The sequence below is a fragment of the Orcinus orca genome, chromosome 1, assembly GCF_937001465.1.
Source record: "Orcinus orca chromosome 1, mOrcOrc1.1, whole genome shotgun sequence".
Lineage (NCBI taxonomy): Eukaryota > Metazoa > Chordata > Mammalia > Artiodactyla > Delphinidae > Orcinus > Orcinus orca.
In genome coordinates this window covers 60,545,302-60,551,631 of record NC_064559.1, presented here as the reverse complement: position 1 = coordinate 60,551,631, position 6,330 = coordinate 60,545,302, and the positions used below count along the sequence as shown (strand labels likewise).

Here is a 6,330-nt window from a genome sequence, read left to right as displayed (position 1 = left end):
GACACGGCTGGGGTTTTGAACCAGGGCCAGTCGGTACTGGAATCTATGCTCTTGATGGTTAAGCTGCACTGCTGGAAGGAGCTCGGAAGACATATTGAAGTGGGGACCAACCTGAGCCAAGAAGACCCGGCAGTGCCAGTACTCCTGCTACTCCCCAAAGACATGTCTAGACCAGTGTTTCTAAGTCCTTTCCTTCAATTCTCTCAACCCTTGTCCAACCGGGCTTCCAACCACACCTGAGACTGCTCTTGCCAAGGTCTTCCACTTCAATGAAGCCAAAAGCCAGTTATCTGTCCTCATCTTATTTGACCAATCAGCTCCTAGATTTCCTCCTACTTCCCTGACTAGTCCTTCTCTGTTTCATTTGTTGATTCTCCCTCATCTGTCCAACCACAAAATCTTTGGAGTACTCCAGTGTCCACTGCTTTTCTCTTCTTATTTACCTTCACAAACTTGATGATCCAATCCAGTCTCTTCACTTTGATTACCAGCTAAATGCTGATGACTTTCAAATTTATGTTTGCATCCAGCCCATCCCCCTGCCCTGGGAATGTTCCCCATTCCCAGCCAAATGCCTACCTCATATTTCCATTTAGTTCTCTCAAACTGTACATGTATCGAACTGAACTTCTGAATTTCCTCCAAACCTGGTGGGCTCTTCCCACAGCCTTTCCCATCTCAGTAAATTATAACCCCATCCTTCCAGTTACATAAGCCAAAGATTTCGAGTTAACTGGGCCTCCTCTCTTCTTCTCACAACTCATATCCAATATGTCAGCCATATTTTGGCTTTATCATCAAAATATTTTCAGCATTCACTCACTTCTATTTTATTACACATCCAAACCACCATCATCTCTCATCTATGTTATTGCTACAAAAGCCTCCCACCTGGACTCCATGTTTCTACTCTTTTCCTCTTATAGCCTGTTTTCAACAAAATAACTTGAGTGATTCAACTAAAATGTGTATCATTCAGGGGCCCAGCCAGAAACAAAATTGACCCCAGATGGGTGAATTCTTCACCCACTGAATAGCCTTTAATGGAGAGGCCACTTACAACAGATTAACAACAAGGTTAAGAGAACAAACAAAAGAAAATGAGCTATCCAGGGACTGGCAATATAAGAAGCTGTTGCATCTCTGGGACTAAAAATTCAAGGGGAGGAGATAGTGTATCATGACCCAGTGAGGACTGGGACCCTAGAGGAGAAGTCGTAGTGGAGGAAGGATGCAGCTGCTTCCAGAAAGAGCACCAAAGCGGGAAAAGAATGGGTGAGAAACACCCTGACCACTGTCTCTTCTCATTCTCTGATCTCCTTTAGGAGCCCCTTATTAGTTAAACCAATTGGAAACCAGCCCACCAGTGACTTGGTGATGCAATCTGCAGAGGTCAGCCCCCTGGGGAAACTGAGCAGGGAATGGTGGGAATGGATGCTAGATGACAGTTGGACAGGGGGAGAAGATAACAAGCACGAAAGAACACAAGTCAGACCACTTCACTCCCCTGTTCAGAACCCTCCAACGGCTTCTCATCCCACCCAGAGTAAAATCTAAAGTCCTTACGTTGGCTTACAAAGTCTTGGATGATCAGGTCCCTGCTCCCTAGTCATTTTTGTCCTCTGAGATTCCCATTGTTTTTTGTAAGCTCAGCTATTCATTTAAAGCAAGCTGTTGTAATCCACCTAGCAAATGTTAATATTATACTGGTAGGGGTTTTCAGAATATTGATCCTCCATATTTCCAGAAGGAGAAGGTCCAGCGTTCAGTAAATATCAGTTAAACAAAAGGATGGATAAATGGATAAACAAACCCCTTCATGGTCATAAACTATAAATGACATTTTTTTAAAGGGAAGACTTTACCTTTTCTTCTTAGTCATTATTTTTCTGGATATCTTTGTTACGCTATTAGTTTTCTGGCCATTTCTGTTCTTCTTTAAAAATTGTAGAAATAGCCAGGGTTTTCTTTAGAAAGCTAGTTTTGGTCTTCTGGCACCCAGCCAAAATTATATCATGTCCCAGGGTTGCATGATGTCTATATGGTATCCCAACACTTGAGGCCCTTTTCAGAGAGACGGAGCAACCTTAGGTCCCATCCAAAGCTTTCTTTCTTTCTTTCTTTCTTTCTTTCCGTATTTATTTATTTATGGTGTGTGTGGGAGCTATGTAGTGACCATTGTCAAATATGCTTGCAATCCATTCACTTTTTCATACATTTTAAATTCTGCTCTTATATCAAGGTAGATTTCTAGAAGACTTGCACCACATCAGCTTAGCCTCTCACTATATTCCTCTCACTGAGTTCACCAATGCTGTGTTTTTTGGCTTTTATCAAAGCTTTTTGTCATATGGATGCCTTTGAATCATACGGATGGATCTTACATTTGTTGAAAACATTTTTGGGGGGAATACAGTGAGAAATTTGCTTTAAATTTAATACACATTTACCTATGCTATAGAATATGACTCAGCCATAAAAAGGAATGAAGTCCTGATATATGCTGTAACACAGATGAATCTTGAAAACATTATGCTAAGTGAAAGAAGCCGGTCACAAAAGGACAGATATTGTGTGATTCCATGTATATGAAATATCTAGAATAAATAAGTTCATCGAGACAGAAAGCAAAGTGATGATTGCCAGGTGCTAGGGGGAGGGGAGAGAGGGACTGACTGCTTAATGGGTACAGGATTTTCTTTTCATGAAAATGTTTTCAACTAGATAGAGGTGAAGGTTGCATAATATTGTGAATGTACTAAATAGTATTCTGAATTGTATACTTTAAAATGGTTGCGTTTATGTTGTATAAATTTTGCCTAAATTAAAAAATAATAGTGCACAGTCAGCCTAAAGAGAATATTTGGCGTACGAAGGTCACAGGGACATGGTAGCAGTGACTTAAAGGATGGTCAGGAGAAGAGTAATTATTAGGCTATTTCATGGTCCCCAAAGGGTAGAACTAGATTGAGTAGGTGAGCACTATAAAACCATCACAAAATCAGAGAGATTGGAATACTGAAGGACCATTTGCCCACCATGAGATAGCTGAGGGAAGGGTCATCGAATGCCATTGAAAGCAGCAGCCTACGTCCATAAAAATGACCAATGCCCAACCTTTCCCTAGCCTACACTCCCAACAAAGATGACCACAAGGTTGACTTGTTCACTGCTGCCAGCCAAGGCTGCATTCACTGCAGTTGCCAGCATTAGTTTATCATGGCTAGAAGGAATGCACAGCCCCACACAACAACCAGTAGACCTCACTCCAGGCCAGAGTTAGACCTAAATGTCCATCCTCCTCCACAGTCCTTTCAAGACCAAATCCACCACGGCTGCCTATTTTCCTTACACTTAGAGTGTAAGCCCCTCTGATCACCTTCCATTTCCTAGACAATTCACCCAAGTTGCTGTCTCCTGACCTGACCTTTCTTTTCTTCCCAAACTCTTCCTTGCCATCCTCTGTAATTCCTGTTTTACAATCAACAAACTCCGATATATCGTCCAGTTCCTTTCCAAAACTTTCTTCTACCTGCTGCTTTAATAGAACCTGACCTCCCAAGAGCATCACTTCCCCTGCAGATCTCTCAAGGTGATAATGTTCTCTCACACTCCACACACCTCAGGGTTGGAAAGCAGAGTTGATTGTCCTCCTTTATGATGAATGCCTCTTACCAATCTTTGTTCTTCCAGCCCCTTGTAAAAAAAAAAAGGAAGAAAGAAATAAAATAACCCTCCTCCTTTGAAGCTCATGACATTGAGATATATGATCTTCTCACTGTTTTCATTGCAGCGACCTACCAGCCCCTCATACATTGATGACTTTGGCATCTAGCTCCTGGACTTCCTTCCTCTTTAAGCAACTCCTGTAATCCCATATGACATCACTATCCAGGTGCACTACCCATCCCAGAGCTTGGATTCCCAGTTCTACAGTAGCATGCTCCTCCACTCAGCTTGAGCTACCTTCTCTCCTGGACATAGCCAGAACCTTGCCATCACCCTTAAATGTTATCAACTCAAAAAATCATATAATCAAGCATTCCACTGTTTAATCACAGTCTCCTATTCTTGTAATTTATTACTCAAGTATCTCATTGCATTGCCTCTTAACTCTACCTCACTGAACCTCTAGTTCCTTTGTTTCTAGCCGTCAGTTTGCTCCTTCTTTATTTCCATTCCATGCTGTACTGTTGCGAAACATATTTTGCTATATAACTGGCTTTAACATTTTTGCCTTCTGAGACAACTCATTCCATTTGTGAAAAGCAGTCCTGCTCCTTAGGATGAGCCCAAATGTGCTTTCGTTTATCCGCTTATTTATTCATTGATTCAATAAATATTTGTTGAGTATCTACTATGTGTCAGGAATATGCCCGTTTCTAGATATATAGCAATGAATAAGGTAATTTGTTCCTACTCCTGAGAAACTTAAAATCCAGTGGGGAAGACAGATATTCAACAAATAGCTACACATATAATTATTTAATCACAATTAAAGGAAGGAAGAATATGGGCTGTGAGAGAATTAAAGAGGTGCCGTTCTGAGAGCTATCAGTGGGAATCAGTGGATGAAAGTTACTAAAGGGACTATTGATAGGATTTGGCACCATTGGGAGATCAAGGAGAGGGGAAAAAAATCTCCTTGATTTTGACCAAAATTCTGTTGTGGTTTTATTAATTGATTGATTGGTTGATTGGCAAGACAGGAGGCTCGTCTTATTGCTACATGCCCCTTTGCAGTAAAATGATTTTATAAACCAGCAGCATGACTATATATATGTGTAAATGAAGAGAGAAATATTTTAATTTCTCTTGGCTTAGAATCTTTTGGGAGAGAGACCCTAAAATTTTGAGGTAGAATCTATATTTATTATTTCCAATTGAAAGAAGAACAAATGCTTTCTGTTTAGGTAGATGTTTGTTTTCTTTCATTAAAAAGTTCTTTTCTAATCTTTTAATCTGCTGATTCCAAGAACTGTTCTACTTTGCACTTCTGTGCTTTCTACTTGCCTATGTCCCTTTGACTTGGGCACCTGTTTCCCTTCTGAATACATTTAATTTGTTCAATTTACTCTCTTTTTTTTTTTAGACCTGGAAAAGCTAACATTCCTGCTTTCTCTGCACTTCAAGCTGATGTCTCAAGTGTGTACCCATTTCAGTCCTACATGAAAACAGCCCTAATTAGCAGAATCTATCCTTATTTTTCATTTTTTTCTTTAATTTTCTCTTAAGTAATACTTTGAGCTAAGAAGTATAAAATCAAACTGAAAACAACCGTAGTCTGTAACAGTGTTATAGCCACATTTCTTCTTTTTTAGTCTGGATAACCAAGCCAAAAGTTAAACCATGTTTTCTTAGGAAATTCAGGTATTCGGATTCTTTGATAGCGATGAGATTGTCGAGGTGGTTTTCAGTTTGGTACACACCAGGCTTTGTGCATTGACACTATTCTAGAAAAGAGAAGACACATATTTTGGGTGGGAAAAAACAGCTGTGGCTCTAATCCTGGAGAATAACTGAGTCTGCAGAATAAATCAAGATGAATTGGTTGACTTGAGCAGCCTAGAATTGAGACTGGCATGATGCAAAGACACCAGGAGTCTTTGTTTCATTGAGCTTAATGACTGTTTTCAGATTATTAATACTTTTTCAGACAACTGTAGAGTATTGATGCAAAAGCCCGTATGTATACTACTTCATACCCATTAGGGTGGTGATAATCAAAATGACAGAAAATAACAAGTATTGAACAGAATATGGAGAAATAGGAACTTTCATACATTGCTGGTGGGGTTGTGAAATGGTGCTACCCTTCTGGAAAACAACTTGGCAGTTCCTCAAAAAGTAAAACGTGAAGTTACCATATGACCCAACAATTCCATTTCTGGGTATATGTCCAAGAGAACTGAAAACATAAGCCTACTCAAAAATTTGTGCATGAATGTTCATAGCAGCATTATTCACAATAGCCAAAAAGCAGAAACAATCCGAATGTCCATCAGTTGATGAATGGAAAAAGAAAATGTGGTATATTCATACAATAGAGTATTATTCAGTTTATAAAAAGGAATGGAGTACTGATACATGGTACAAAATGGCTGAACCTTGAAAACATTATGTTAAATGAAAGAAGCTAGACACAACAGGCCATGTACTGTATGATTCTATTTGTATGAAATGTCCACAATAGGTAAATTTATAGAGGCAAAAAGTAGATTAGTAGTTACCAGTGGCTGGTGAAGATGGAGAGTGACTTCTAATGGGCCCTGGGTCTCTTTTGGGAGAGATAGAAGTGTTCCAGAGTTAGATAGCAGTGATGGTCACAGG

General features: G+C 39.8%; 1 protein-coding gene across 1 annotated transcript in view; it reads left to right on the top strand.

Annotated features, from left to right (window-relative positions):
- The window catches only part of FIRRM (FIGNL1 interacting regulator of recombination and mitosis), a 246,035-nt gene that overhangs the window by 121,171 nt on the left and 118,534 nt on the right, over positions 1-6,330 (top strand). The window lies entirely within an intron of this gene.